At 43.1% G+C, this 15,835-nt stretch overlaps 1 protein-coding gene across 1 annotated transcript in view; it reads right to left on the bottom strand.

Moving 5' to 3' along the window:
* The window catches only part of CCDC174 (coiled-coil domain containing 174), a 1,254,027-nt gene that overhangs the window by 249,843 nt on the left and 988,349 nt on the right, over positions 1-15,835 (bottom strand). The gene's annotated exons all lie outside the window — the stretch shown is intronic.

The following is a 15,835-nucleotide window of genomic DNA, read 5'->3' as shown; positions in this document are numbered from 1 at the left end:
GGTGCAAATGTTGACCTTCTCTTGACCAGCTATTCTGGTCTTGGCTGCAGAGTGTGTGGCTTCCAATTTGGATATATAAGTGCATCTCTTGCAAGTCTGAGTGTTGGAAGGTAAGAGGAGAGGGTTGTCAGTGTACATGAAGCAGTTGCTACATTGCCTCAGGATGCCCAAGTTCACCAGGTTAATAGGAGAAAGCACAGGGAACTGACTTATAGACATGCCTAGAGAGGTGGGCCTTAATAATAAGTACTGAAGCTGTTTCCTTGTAGAATGTTTAGCGCTGGTAGCACTTTGTGTGCTACAATAATTGCTACAAGAAGTCTGGTAAAGTGCTAAACTAATAAGCTAGTAAAAGTGTAGGAGAGGAGAGAACTGGCAGATCTAAGGGAAACATTGAAAAGCAGACTTTGGCACCACTCAGAAGCTTACAAACAATCCTGGATACAGCAAATCTGTATCTGGACTAGACTAGTTACAGGAATGGCAGGAAACAAGTGCAAATGGGGGCTTTTAAACCAGAAAGTTGAAAGAGATGGAAAAACTGTCCAAACGGCCAATACGCTACAATTTCTTGTCCAGAAACCACTCCTCTTGTGTTAGATAGGCTATCTAGTGCTTACCACTCCCACTGATGAGCTAGAAGGCTTCCTTCCAACACAGAAAGGCTTGGGGGGCTCAGAAGCTTACAAACATTCCTGGATACAGCAAATCTGGATCTGGACTAGACTAGTTATAGAAAAGGTGGGAAACAAGCGCAAATGTGGGCTTTTAAACCAAAAAGTTGAAATAGATGGAAAAAAAACTTCCTAAATGGCCAATAAGCTACAATTTCTGGGCCAGAAACCACTCCTCTTGTGATAGATAGGCTACCTAGTGCTTACCACTCCCACTGATAAGCTAGAAGGCTTCCCTCCAACACAGAAAGGCTTGGGGGCTCAGCAGCTTACAACAAACAGTCCTGGATACAGCAAATCTGTACCTGGACTAGACTAGTTACAGGAAAGGTGGGAAACAAGCGCAAACTAACATACAATCACTGTTTCATGTGAAAATAAGACCGGTACAGCCACTAGTCACCAGTGATTATCACAAAAAAAAAAAAACAAAAAAAAGAAAAGCTAAATGCAGATGTTGCATTCAGTTTCATTGCATTGAAATTAATACAACTTGCAGCACGTAGTACAAAGAACTATTAGAGGGTAGCGAGATAATAAAGACACAACTTTTCCACAATTTCTGCAAAATATTTATGTAGTTTTCTTCACTTTTTTAGTATATCTAGTGATAGCTGCCATAACTTTTTTCCCAAATAAAAGTTTCACAACCTTCATGAAAAGGGCAAGTCTGTCGATCAAAACATTTGAAGCTCAGACAAGGTATGGTACGCAAAAAGGGGACAGCGTGCGCTGGTTTAAATATCATGTACAACGCAATGAAACTGAATGCAACATCTGCATTTAGCTTTTCCTTTTTTTTTTATAATCACTGTTGATTAGTGTCTGTGCTGGTCCTATTTTCACAAAAAACAGTGATTGTATGTGAAAACAGGAATTACAAAAAAGTACAATTACAGCATACCCACCAGCATGTGCTGCTTTGACAGGCTGTGTAATGTGACATAAAGATGGTGTTGTAATCTTTCCTCTCCCAGCTACTGCATACTTTAACTTCTTTTAATTAATTAATTAATTAATTAATTAATAATATTTGTGTAATTGCTGTTGCAATGTACAATAGCATTTCCCCATTTATTAGGGGGAAAAGTCTGTCTTACAGGCTTCGGCAACAAAGTAGGAGGTCAGGCACACAGGACAACACTAATATATAATGAATACAGCTGACACATCATGTACTTATTAAATATTAGTTATTTTAATATATCCAGTCTCTGACATTTTTTTCACAGATGTACTGCCTAATAATGAGAAATACTTGTACCCCAACCTTAATTCAGCAGTATGCAATGCACGATAACATCAGACTGCTTCAAACTTGCATAAATTTCTGGTTTTCACCTAACTTTTGAAGAGGTAAAAATTAAGTATTTAACTTGTGAATGCAATTTTGGAAGGTGAAACTAAAATCTATAACAGCAGAAGCTTAACTGCAAGCATTAACAGGTATGATGTAGCACCTGCACATGACCTTTACAGAATTGCTTGACTATCAGGTACTGAGCCTCAATTCTGCACTCTAATGCTGATGGACAGAAACAGATAAACATGCATATCTACATGACAGAATAATAATGTCAAAATCATACAAGTTCTTTAATAAGCTAGCTAACTAACTGGGGCAATATTGAATACTCTTTCACTAAAGTGGATAATTTCTTCTAAGTGGCAGATTAAGTTTGCCTGGTAGAAGGCTTTCTGGGAGCCTTAATAATTTCTGACAACCTTAGTGAAAGGTCCAGTAAGATTACAGAGACAACAGCATGAGCCAAGCCTTGAGATGAAGCTAGTGATCTCCCAAACTACGGGGGACCTCTATACCTAGGACCCTAGATGTTTACTGTAGCATCAGGGACATGACAGTCAGTTGTTTGTATTAAATCATGAGTTAAAATGTAGAGTCTTTCACATTCAGTTTTCACTGATGTATTTCAAAATAAGTATTACACAGCACATTAACAAAATCTGCAATCACCTTTCATGGCCAGCATGGGGCAGCACATTAACAAAATCTGCAATCACCTTTCATGGCCAGCATGGGGCATAGATAAAGTACAGTTTTGTACCTACCATAAATGTAGATGTCCAATAGGCATGCATCTGCAGTCCTTACAAATGGGTTGTCCTGTCGTCAGGCAGCCCCTCGGTCGGCCGGATTCCAAAGTCTGGGTCTGGCCTCGGCTGGTGTCGCACTTCACCCGACGTCATAGCTGTAGTTGTTCGGGTCGGCATCAGCCGACGCCATTTTCCTCAGTGTTTCTTGCCCCAGATGCCAGGAGCCCTCTAGGAAGGCTAAATTTGGATAAATGCAAATGGTTCCAAATAGTAGAGAGCAAACAAAAAATAAGCATGTATGTACATATATACAAACAAATACACCATAATAGATTCCCCCCAGCTAGCTACAAGATGGGCAAATACCCTAGGAGTACCACAGAGGGGAAGGAGGGTGGATAATCCTGACTGCAGATGCATGCCTATCGGACATCTACATTTATGGTAGGTACAAAACTGTACTATGTCCTTCAAGGATGCATCTGCAGTCCTTACAAATGGGTAGAATACCATAGCCAAACTGGGGGAGGAGGAGAAATAGGATTATGGTGTAGTTAAGATCCCTTGCAAAACAGCAGTGGCAAAACCTGCTCGGGATCTGGAGTATAAAGGTAAATTATAATGCTTGGCAAATGTATGCACGGAGCTCCAAGTAGCAGCCTCTAAAATGTCTTTGGTAGCTACTCCTCGTAGAAAGGCTGTGGTAGTGGCTGTTGCCCTTGTAGAGTGAGGCCTGATGTTTTCTGGAGTTTTATTCCCATGGTAGGAATAACAAAATCTAATGCAATTTCCTATCCACTTAGAGATTGTCTGTTTTGAAATTGCTTTTCCTTCCATTCCTGTTGCATATGTTACCAGTAGTTGGTCAGTTTTTCTATTGCCCTTGGTCCTGTCCAGGTAGTAGCGTAGTTGTCTATGCACATCCAAGGTATGCAACAGTCTTTCCCCCCTGTTCTGTGGGTTGGGGAAGAATGTAGGTAGATGAATAGCTTGATTTAAAGATACCCTGGAGACCACCTTTGGCATAAAAGTAGGATTTGTTCTCATGGACACTCTATCTTGATGGAAGATCAGGAAGGGCTGTACTGCCATTAATGCCTGTAGCTCAGATACCCTTCTTGCTGAAGTGATTGCAAGCAGGAAAGCAGTTTTCCATGATAAGTATTGTAAGTCTGCTGTTGCTGCTGGTTCGAAAGGAGGGAGTGTCAACTTTTCTAGCACAAAGTTCAAGTCCCATGCTGGCAATGGTGGCTTCCTAGGTGGTTTTACATTTTTAATTCCTCTTAGAAACTGCCTGAGCAGAGGATGTGAGAAGACTGGAGGATCCAAGTTGTACTCTGCTGAAATAGCTGATGCATGAATCTTAATGGAAGAATAGGACAGGCCGTTGTGGAAGAGCTCTGCCAAGTATTCCAGGATGTTGGCTATGTTTACCAGTGACAAATCTTCTCCCTTTGCAGTACTCCAAATGTGATATCTTTTCCATTTTGCTGAATAATTTTTTCTTGTTGAGGGTCTGGGAGCCTCCAAGATAATGTCTTTAACCCTTTGGGATAAATTTGGGTTATTTGGTCTTATGCAATGTTCCAGGCAGTTAGCTGTAGTGTTTTCAGGTTTGGATGCAGGGTGTTGTAGTTGTTCTGTGTTAACAGTAAGGGAACTAGAGGTAGAGTCCATATTTGTTCCCGAGACATGCTCCTCAGTAATGGGTACCAATGTTGCCTTGGCCAGTCTGGAGCTATCAGGATGATCCTTGGACGGCCCTCTTTGATTTTCAATAGCACCTTGTGCATCAAAGGAAGTGGTGGGAATGCATATGCTGTCAGGTTTTTCCAACTGAAAGATAGGGAGTCCACTTTCCAAGCAAGTGGGTGGTACGTCCTTGTGCAGAATTTCTTCAGTTGGTGATTGCGCGGGGATGCAAATAAGTCTATTTCTGGTAGTCCCCACTTTCTTGTAATGGTTTTGAAGATGTCCGGATGCAGCATCCATTCGTTGGCATCCGTGGTAGTTCTGCTTAGTATGTCTGCTAGAATGTTTTCTTTTCCTGGCACAAAAATTGCTTGCAACTGAATGTTGAAGCTCAGGGCCACATTCCAGAGGTCCATTGCCATCCGGCATAGAGGGTACGAATGTGTGCCTCCCTGTTTGTTGATGTACCACATAACTGTGGTGTTGTCTGTCCTTATCAACAGTTGACCTTGTCGAAGAAATGGGCTGAATGTCTGAATTGCCAGTTTTACTGCCAGCATTTCTTTTTGATTTATGTGTAGGTGCAGCTGGTCTTGAGTCCATAAGCCTTGTATGCACTTGTCCAGCATGTGCGCCCCCCCAACCGAGGTCTGAGGCGTCCGTTGTGATTGTCTGGCTTGGTTGAGTGCTGTGGAAGGGCAGTCCTTTGTTTGATTGACAGACCTGAGCCCACCATTGGAATTCTTGTTTCAGGCATGGGATTATTGGAATTTGGGTTTCTAGGCTGTGCTTGTGCTGAGACCATAAATTCCTTAGGTACCACTGTAACTTTCTCATATGCAGCCTGGCATGTGGAACCAATATTATGCAGGATGCCATGAAACCCAAGGCTTGCAGGACTTTTCTTGCTGTTAGCTGGTTCTGCTTTGTTAATGCCAAGAAGTAGAGAGGGAGTTTCTCGTGTTTTTCTACTGTTAGGAATGCCATTTGTTTTGATGTGTCCAGCTCTGCACCCAAAAAGGTTATCCTTTGGGATGGTATCAGCCTTGACTTTTTTATATTGACTGTGTATCCCAGGGCTTGCAGTAGATAAATGACCCTTTTCAAGTCTCCTGTTAGCTTGTTTTTGTTGTCCGCTTGTAACAGGCAGTCGTCCAGGTAAGGGTAGATTTGGATTCCCTGAAGCCTGCAATGAGCAATTACTGATGCCAGGCATTTCGTGAACACTCTGGGCGCAGTAGATAAGCCAAAGGGCAATGCTGAGAATTGATAATGCTCTGATCCCTGCAAGAAATCTGAGGTATCTTCGGCAATTTGGTCGTATGGGGACGTGCAGGTATGCCTCCTTGAGATCTAGAGTTACCAGCCAAGACTCCTTGCCCAACATGGGAAGAAGCTGCTGTAGGGTCAGCATTTTGAATTTTGGGACAATGAGGAATGTGTTTAAAGCGGACAGGTCGAGAATAGGTCTCCATTGGTTTTCTTTTCTTGGTACCAGGAAGAGTCTGGAGTAAAATCCCTGTCCTTGCTCCATAGATGGTACCTTTTCTACAGCTCTCATCCTTAGTGAGTTATTTGTTTTAGAGCTTCTGTCTTTTGATTTGGAGGTAGGTTTGGCATTCCTGTCTTCCTTGGTAGAGTATGGAAGTGAAACCTGTAACCTTGGTCTATTGTCTGCAAAATCCACTTGTCTCCTGTGATGTAATGCCAGTTTACTGAAAATAAGGCTAGCTTCCCGCCTAAGGGTGCTTCTAGTTGTTCCCTGGTAGGCGGTGCCAGAGCTAAGTCACTGTGATTGTCCTGTAGTAGTGGTGGTGGCTGTATCTGTGGCTGTACCTCGCTGGTTATTAGCCTGCCACTGACGTCCCCTGTAGGCACCTCTGGATTGACCTCTGCCTCTTGAGCGCCTATTCCTGCCTCTCTGAGCTCTGGAGGTGTCTGGAAAGGACCAATTCTTGGAGGGCCAATTCCTGCTAAACCTTGGAGGTTGGACCTGTAAGAAATCTTTCACTGTCTGGACAGGTTTTGCCTTCTCTTCCATCTTCTTCAGCACCTGTTGTGCAGGAGAGCCAAACAAATTGATCTTGTCCATGGGAGCATCTAGTAGCTTTGATTTGACATGGTCTGGTAAGGCCTGCTCTTTTAACCATGCATGTCTTCTGATCACTGTGCCAGTCATGGCTGATCTAAAGGAAGCTTCCAGTGCATCATAGCCGCATTTTAAGGAATGATTACTGACCTGCTGAATGTTATGTACCATTTCCTGAATAGATTTTTTGTCTAATGGTTCATCCGAGGACAGCTTCTTAGTTAACTGGTCTAACATAAATTCTTGATACTGGATCATGTGGAATTGGCAGTTCAAGGCCCTAGCTGAAAGAGTAGCAGAAGTGTAAACTTTTTTACCCCATCTCTCTAAGGACCTGGATTCCCTTTCAGAGGGGAGGGGTTTTTTGGTAGAGGTAGCTGCTACAGCCTTAGGACCCAGGGAGATAGTTTCGGGATCTGCAAAAGGAGCCTTATACAAATGATAATGTGTGTCCGGGACCCTGTAGTACCCATCGGGCTTAGCAGGGGCCGGAGGTAGTGAATCAGGAGCAGTACAAGCATCATTAAATGCATCATCCACAACAGAGAGAACTGGAGGGATGGCTAAAGGCCTATGCTGTGGTAAATGCAGAAAGGTTCTAAGCCTTTTTCTAGAGTCTGAAAAATCCTGGCCCTGCCACTGAAATTGTTCCCTCATAGCATGCAAGGTTTCCCCAAAGGAAAATTCCTCAGGCGGAGAGGCAGAAGGAATGGACTCTTCACCATCAGAGTCTTCATAAGGGGAGAAAGGGCCTCTGGGGGGTTTGAATTATCTGAATCATCAGAGGAGTCATCTGTAGAAACTGGCTCAGGGGGCTCTGCTCTAGGCCTCTTCTCTGGAGGTGGGTGAGAGGCCCTGTCTGGGAGAGGTTGGGATCCCCGGATCAAAGAAATGAGATCCTCTGCTAGACTAAGCATTTGTGAACTAGAGCTAGGCCTGTGAGAGGGGGTCTTAGCAGGCACAGATTTGGTAGATTTAGCTGCTTTAGCCCTGGCAAAGGCCTTAATCGACATGGCTGCAGGTGGCCTAGCAGCTCCACGTGCAGGGGTTGAAATATCCGGGAATAGTATCAGATAATTCCTGGGAACCTGCAAGAGCAGGTGGGATTTCAGAAGCCGATTCCACCAGGTTGGATGAGGCCTCGGTAGGAGGTAAGTTTTCGGCTGAAGGAAGAACCGCAAGCTCAGTTTCAGCCGAAACCGAGACACTCGCGGTTGGCTTAACAGCGGTTTCGGCCGAAACCGTGGACCGCGAGTGTCGGTCCTTTTCCTTGCGCTTTTTAGATATTTGCGTAGTCGGAGGATCCAATGGCATAATGTAAGCAAAATCTGAGCCGAAAAACTCCTCAGCAAATTCCGACCGACGTCTAAGCGTCCGTCGGTTAAAAGAAGCACAGGCTAGACAAGCTGCTACGTCGTGGTCTGGGCCTAAACAAGGTAAGCAGTAAGAGTGGAAATCTTTATGAGGTATTTGTTTCCCACAAGTTAAACAGTTATTCACTTTTTCTGACATCGGCTGAGGCAAGAAAGAGTCCCCAACGGGGTACTTAGCTTTTTAGAAGTCTTCGGTAGTAGAAGAAGTATTCGGTAGTAGTAATCTCTGGTTCTGACCGACCGGCACTTGCGAACAGCTTCTGCTTCGGGCGCCACACGGCAAGAAAGACTGAGGAAAATAGCGTCGGCTGATGCCTTTATACCCGAATAACTGCAGCTATGACGTCGGGTGAAGTGCGACACCAGCCGAGGCCAGACCCAGACTTTGGAATCCTGCCGACCGAGGGGCTGCCTGACGACAGGACAACCCATTTGTAAGTACTGCAGATGCATCCTTGAAGGACATCTATCTGGGACCTTTCTTCTCTGAACTTTATGATGAGGTGTTGAATCACTGGAAAGGCACTCAGGAATGTACTTGTCACATGAAGGAAAATGAATGGCATAGTGTTACAAACCTGTGCTAGGATCCTTCTAGTTGGCCCAATAATTTCAACTAAAACTGACCTATAAAGAAGCTTAATTAAAAGAATGGCATAGAAAGTCATCTTGCAGCATTTAATGCATAGCCAGTCTTGTTTTGGCACAACATCATTTGTGGCTGTTATAGAACAGACTCACAAGAACTTTTGGAAGTGTTGTTTCTACTCTAAAATACATTGCAGACTGCTATCTCAGAGCATATGTGCAAGATGGCCACTGTTTAAAGCCATATTAGAAATCAGTAATGCAGAAGTACTGTGTAAGGACTTGTGCACAAGTTAAATTTTGCAGCTTTTACCTCACTAGTGAGTTTGTGCTCTCTGCATTTGAATCCAGAAGATGCTTTGCAAAAAGTCGTGTCTCTCAATTAAATGAGTGCTACATCTGTCTAAACCTACAATAGCCTGCATATTTTATTTATGTGCCTGTAGGAAGCCGTGCCTCTCTCCCCCCAATATAGGCACCACAGTTTCTATACTAAATATAGTTAATGTGTGGGGATCTGCCCTACCATCTTGAACATGCTGAATGCTGTGATTTATACTAGCTTCAAGCACTCATACACAATGGCATATACAGTGATCCCCCACTTTACCCTGGTCTTATGACTGTGAGGGTCTGTACTTTGTTTAGCAAAATAGGTCACGTTCCAGAATGCCTCACATTCGGAATATCTGACTCACACATGGATCCTGAATCAGTGACTCCAGCAGAGGGCTGAAAGAGCAGCTCATGGAATCCGCCAGCAGGCTCACTTCACCAGGGAAATGAAGTTCGGGGACAGCAATGTCTCTCTCTGTGGCTCGCTGTCAGATGTGCATTGCCTTTCTGCTTAAGGATACTACTGCAAGCTATTTGGAAGAATAATAATGAGAAGTGTATCTAAGTTGCAAGCTCTTATGGCAAGTCAACCCTACCTCATTTTCCACAAGGACAGCATTTCTCTGACAACTATAATTCTTTTATGCCTAAAGTGGTATCAGGGTTTACTTTAAGCCAAACTATCCATCTCTCCATTTTCTTTCCAGAACCTAAAAATGAGGGAGAAAGGATACTTTATACCAAGGATGTTGACAGTCAACTACAGTACTTTCTTGACAGAACTAAATCTTTCAGATTTTTGGATAAACTGTTAATTTCTTGTTAAATTAAGAGGAAGGGACAAGCTGTGAGAAAACAGAGTATTTACAAATGGTTGTCTATGGCTGTTACCTTTTATTACACTCACCATGACAAATCTATTCCAGGCAGGATTAAGGCCTACTCTACAAGGACCTTAGCTTTTTCTACGGGTTTTTGGAAAGGGTTGGATCCTAGTAGTTTTCTAGAAGCTGCTACTTGGTCCTACGTCCATACTTTTACAAAGCAACATAAGCTTGATTCCTTCTCCAGGTCTAGATCATGCTTTGCTAGGACCATTCTTCAGGGGCTCCTGGTCCCTTCTCCTTCCACCTCTCAAATATAGTTATTATGGTAATCTACCCATATAGCTAAGGCTACTGCAGCAGTGATCAATATGACCAACACAGTACAGTTGTGCAAGTTAAACTTACCATAATACTAGAGTTTGAATGAGTTGCTGCTCCCTCCCTCCATCCCCCTTGTTTTTGGTATGATTTTTTTTATGCCAGGATGCGGACATTTATTTTTTGTTATTCCTAGCCTTGTCCTTTCAAGGCTCAAACTCCCCCTTTCTCCTGGCAGGGAAAGCTGTGAAGGGCTTCATGCCCAAACTTGTCTTTCAGATTTTAGTTAGCTCAGCTCAAGCTGCTTGACAGTTGGGCATAATAGAAGGTGCCCTAAAGCTTTGGAAGCTGGCCGGGTGCTTGAGCAGATGGCTGTTGCACTGAATTAGATATGACCACAAATGTAACATTCTTTCCAAAGACCTTAGAGCTTGTGGACTGCTTACAGCTTCAAGCTGGTGGATATGAAACTTATAAACTCGCCAAACAGTTCAATTACCAAACAGTATACAGAAACAGGATCCGGTACAATAAAGGTTGTCCAAAATAGATAGCCAGCAGCCCGTTGAACTAAGTTGACAAAAGTTTAATGTCCGAAAGGTAAAAACAAGCCAAAACACAACTAAATTCCAGTTGGTACAAAGTGCAAATAGTTCCTTAGGTCAAACATTAAGCGCTTTCGTCTCCGCATCCGGAAACTTCCTCAGAATCAGGATTCTGAGGAAGTCTCCGGATGCGGAGATGAAAGCGCTTAATGTTTGACCTAAGAAACTATTTGCACTTTGTACCAACTGGAATTTAGTTGTGTTTTGGCTTGTTTTTACCTTTCGGACATTAAACTTTTGTCAACTTAGTTCAACGGGCTGCTGGCTATCTATTTTGGACAACCTTTATTGTACCGGATCCTGTTTCTGTATACTGTTTGGATATGAAACTTACTCATGGTGTGTGTGTGTGTGTGTGAGGGGGGGGCTGCTTAACTGGGTAAGCTTCCTACCTTTCCAGGAAGTCATCCATCTTTAGAAATTGTGACAGGTTTGGTTTTAGAAATGGGGGTCCTACCCGGAGACTAGAAGGTAATGTTCACTACTCTAAGACTTGATGACACTGGTCTGATACCAACAGCAGATATGTGAACACAAGGGTCACTCTGAAACCACTCTCAACTCAAAGTCCATTGCAAAATCTGCATCGCCACCCATGCAAATGGCACCAAGATGGCTGTAGTAGCCATTAAGTCCAGAAATTGCAGTAGGATCTAGACTTGGACCCCTTAGATGCCTTCTGGCAAAGGTTACCAAATTCATGACTTCCTAGGTCCTTCCTGCAGGCAGAAATAACCAAAGAAGGAGAATGCCCAGCTTTGCACAACTAAAGGTAATCATCTGAGATTCTATCAGACAGAACTGTTCTGAGTTTATGGTCACTTCAAGGAGATGCATCAACTGTAAGGACACTGCGGGGTAGTCATCTGATGGAGTCACCAAAATCCAGATTAAATAAACATGAAGACTCTTCTACTGCAGTTTAATGAACTATCTGGGTAAAGACAGAAAATAAAACACAGAAGAAGCACCTTGTACTACAAGTGATACAAACCAAAGAAAACTGAAGTAATATCTTCTGCAAACCATCCTTTGTGTCTAACAAAATACCAGCCACTTGAAAAGTCAGCATTCAAAACTTGATGTACTGAACGCAATGGCTGGGGGAGATGGTCGAAGACCCTTTCTTCTTCATCCACAGTACATACTAAGACATTTCTCAGCAGGACTATGGCTACAGAACAGTCCACTGAATACTTCATCATAAGTCTAAATGTTTCTCCAAGGAAGCTGTGATCCAGTGTGTATGTGTGTGTTGGGGGGGTATCTCAGCGCTAATGGTCTCTTGAGTCCTCATAGTTTTCATGAGATCCTGAGAGACAGTGAGGCCTCTACCCCCAAAAAGCTCCAGGGACAAACTCTTGTAAGGCCTTAGGCTGAGGACGGGCATGCAGTGAGTGTATGCTGGATGTCAAGTGATGGGGATTCAGTGCTCAGAGTAGATTTAGGGCATACTAGAGCTTTGCCAAGCCTAGAACCAACATCAATTATTCTTTTTCCTAAGAGTGCATTCCTGCAAGACTTGGTTCATTTTCCGTAGGGGTGCATTCCTGCCACTGCATTTCAAGTTCCCACCAGAGTTTAAACACTGTCTGAATTACAAACAGGCAAGTGTCAAGTCCTGGGCTATAGCTCAGAAAGTGAGGCAGACATGCCTGGAAGAAGACATATGGCTTATGAGAGTTGGTTCAGAAAAGTAAAACTTAAAAGGCCCATCAACAATAGCAGACAAAGGGATCTACAGAAAAAAAACAGGCAGTAAAAAAACAATGCAAGACAAGCTGATATGTGAAAAAGTAGGGTCAGTGAATTGTTCAAGTGGACTGAATTGATGTTGGTAATTTTACCTGACTATAGTTATCATCATGAAGGCCATAACTGTCCCATAATATTCCTAATGTCACACAATTAAAAGATTGTTCTAGGTGATGCCTACAACTTGAACAAAGGCAGGAGTATTCTTCAGCCAGATGTAAATTGATTGAGACAAGTTAACAGTACATTGATGTACTATTTTCTTGAAACATCACTATGAATGACTTGATAAAATAAGTTCCTCAGCTGTTGCTTCTCCTGTAATGGACTGTTACCTGGATTTACTTTGATTTTGTTTTCTTTACTAATAGCTCATCCTTTGGGAACTATACATGTGTAGAAATATAAAACATGTCTGAAACAAGGGTTCTGAACTCTGAGATCTGGCAAAAAAACATAGCAAAACCCGTCATGACCTGGCCTTTCAGACTCTGCTGGGTTATGAGGTGGTGCAGACCCCCAGAGGAAAGTCTTCTGATGCATGTATTCTAAATACGGGGCATGTGATTCAAGATTCCGCTCCACTACATCTACTGGTAACAACCTTCAGATAAATGACTGGTCACACACAGGAACCTAAAATCCAGAATGCACCCTTTTGAATACTTCATTATTTGCCAGAGAACAATATGGGTGCAAGCTCAGACTCTTGACAGTGGAGTCGGGATGCAACACATGGAGAAATTACACAGCTATTTATGAAAAACTTACTTTCAGAGGTTTGGGGTGCAACTCATCCTCCGATTCTGACCCTTTCAAATGGTGGGACATTCATAGCAATCCCCACATCAATAACTATTAATCACCTCAATCCTCCATGGAAAGGAGGTAGGCCAGGAGTTTCTCCCTACAATATTTGTGAATGACAAGACAGCAGAGCTAAAGGTACTTATGGAACTGCCTTATGTCATTCTCCTCTTCCAGGTAAAATAGACACTGCTAGTGCAATGTGTGTTGCCTGGGGTTATATATTCATTGTGAAGATTTGCTTTCAGGCACCAAACCTGGGAATTTTTCACAGGTACGCACATCAGGACTGATATGTAAATTCTGTGAACAGAAGAATGGACTGGTTTCTCAGACAAGTAGGTGTGTAATAACTGAGGAAATGTGATGTCATTGTGCACAGGTGTCAGGAACAAATGACAACAAATGCAACAGCTTCACAGAAAAGATGCCAAAGTGTGAGCAGTGGACAAGGTAAGCCCAATCTCTTAGCTAGTAAGGATTCTCGATACTAGTTTCCAAGAAGTTCCTTCACCTGTAAGGCCTCTGCCAACAACAGTTAGCAACATGGTTAAGACTATCTCTGCTGATGACAGACAAGATGCCTATGTTTTATAATGAAAGTGAAGCTCATCTAGAACAATCCTGTGCAAACCCATGACAGTGATGTGCCAGAAGGCATTCGTCACATGCAAGGATATCAACCAGGCACCTTGCTGCAGCAAGGGTATGACTACCTTGACAGTCATCATCCAGAATTTTACACCTGGGATATGTATGTTAAAACTGCTAAGAAACAGGATAGAACAAAAGCCTCACATCCTCTCTGGAACCAAGGAAAAGACAGGAGTAGAAACTTTTTCCTTTCTTTGAAACAGAGATCAAGTCTCGGCATGATCTAGATACAGTGCAGATATGTGTGGTCCCCAAGAGATGCCTCTCTTATGGGAGGACCCAACAGCTCTAGGATATAATCCTGGTCTTATGTGACAGAATTCTGCATGTGCTGTTACCAGTATTTTCCTATTATGAAACATTCAGGTAACACTGCCTGATGCTTGGGATCCTTCACATTTTGTGAGGGGGAACTACTACTTCTTGGGGGTACTTGGTAAGACACAAAGAAGAGCAGGAAGAGGTGTGCCTGTGGTCACTGACAAGGCTCTCTATGGTAATCAGTATCCATTTCCTCTTCTGACTTCAGTCAGGTTGAGGGAGACATGCCTTTGTAGAATATCAACAAAGGAAATATGCAAGATGGCTTTCTATGCTCATCCCTGAAAAGAGCAGCCTTAGCTAGTATGCCTAGCAAAGGCAGCATAATTTGAGTCTTCTGTCTTGGCTATTACAATCAAAATTACAGGGCAATGTACACACAAAGACAGCTCCAAGAAGATAATTTACGACTCCTACTCTTATTACACAGGTAATTATTAAACAGTCTATGAAGGAGACAGCAGTGGCAGTAATTCTATAGTGGACTTCAGCAGCCTGGGAGTCTCACTTCAGAAGGCATCAGGTAGTGGGGAACTACATAGGGAGAGGTCCCAGTGTGCTCTCTTCAGGTTCTTACAGTCTCCTTTCCCAAAACTTTTTGGAGGAAGGAGAGTTGGAAAGGGATGTCTTGGTTCAGCTGGCAAGCAAAGCATCAAACATGAAAAAGCAACTACTGGATATCAGGCATTGGGCTATCACCTGAGGAACAGCATGTCAGTGGCCACCCTTGATCTTGAGAGGCCAGAGTAGGGCCTACCACTGATGGAAACCTGTGATCTATAAGGTTTTACTCCTGCACCCATAAGGACAGCTTCCATTACAAAGCAAACACATGAAATATGTTTAATTTCTGAGCTAAGCCCATCATCCAAAATGGTGCAGAAGGAGCTCTGAAAGTTTCTTCTACACTGACTTAGTAGGAGATGTACAGAACACTCCTGAATCTTAAGTGCAACTACAAAGCATGCACAGAGAGACTGCTACACATGAACAGAGTAGGCTTGAGTTGTGCTCTGGACTGTTTAATGTTGGTGAGGTGGTGCAGACACCATGGGATGCACTCCCAAGGTAGGTGCTAGAGTGCATGCCTCTCATCCACTGACAAATGATGCAAGCTCAAGCTCTTGTTAGTCTGCTTCATGGCAGTCGTAGGAGGAAGATGTGACTGATGCCTAGCCACAAAGTCCTTCACATTCTCATTATGGTCTAACACCAAACTGGAATCATTCTAGGACCCTCCTGACAGTCCTTGCACTATATACATACCACAGCTGCCACCTACACAGAGCTGAGATAGGCATCAAGCTTTCTCTTCTCCTGTAGATGGCTGGCCTCAGCAAAGCTTAATGTCAAGCTCCCCTACTTGGCAACACTGGCAAGAGCTGTGATGGGCTCCAGCTTGTAATCTGTCAGTCAATGTAACATCCAGAAGGTTTCAACAACTTGTTCATTAAAGACAGAAACTTCTCCATTACGAACGATGGGTCTAAAATCAGTGAGAGGTAGACAGAAAAGTGATGTGGGGTTCAGAAGTACACTTTTAGCCAGATACACAATGTCACAGTGTGCAGTGCAACCCACCACCCACCCACAAAACACCAGGTAGTAACAACAGAAAAATCGAAAATGAACAGGGGATTTCAGGAATGGAAATTTCAGCAGTTACCCACTGCTGAAGGCTTTTAAAGTCAGATATCATAAAATGGTCATGAATATAAAATGCAGCTAATTAATTCTGACA

This window comes from Protopterus annectens, chromosome 7.part1 (genome assembly GCF_019279795.1).
Source record: "Protopterus annectens isolate FY-2018-M chromosome 7.part1, PAN1.0, whole genome shotgun sequence".
In the NCBI taxonomy this organism is placed as follows: Eukaryota; Metazoa; Chordata; order Ceratodontiformes; family Protopteridae; genus Protopterus; species Protopterus annectens.
Note: the sequence above shows the minus strand (reverse complement) of the source record. Positions and strands in the feature narration are given on the sequence as shown.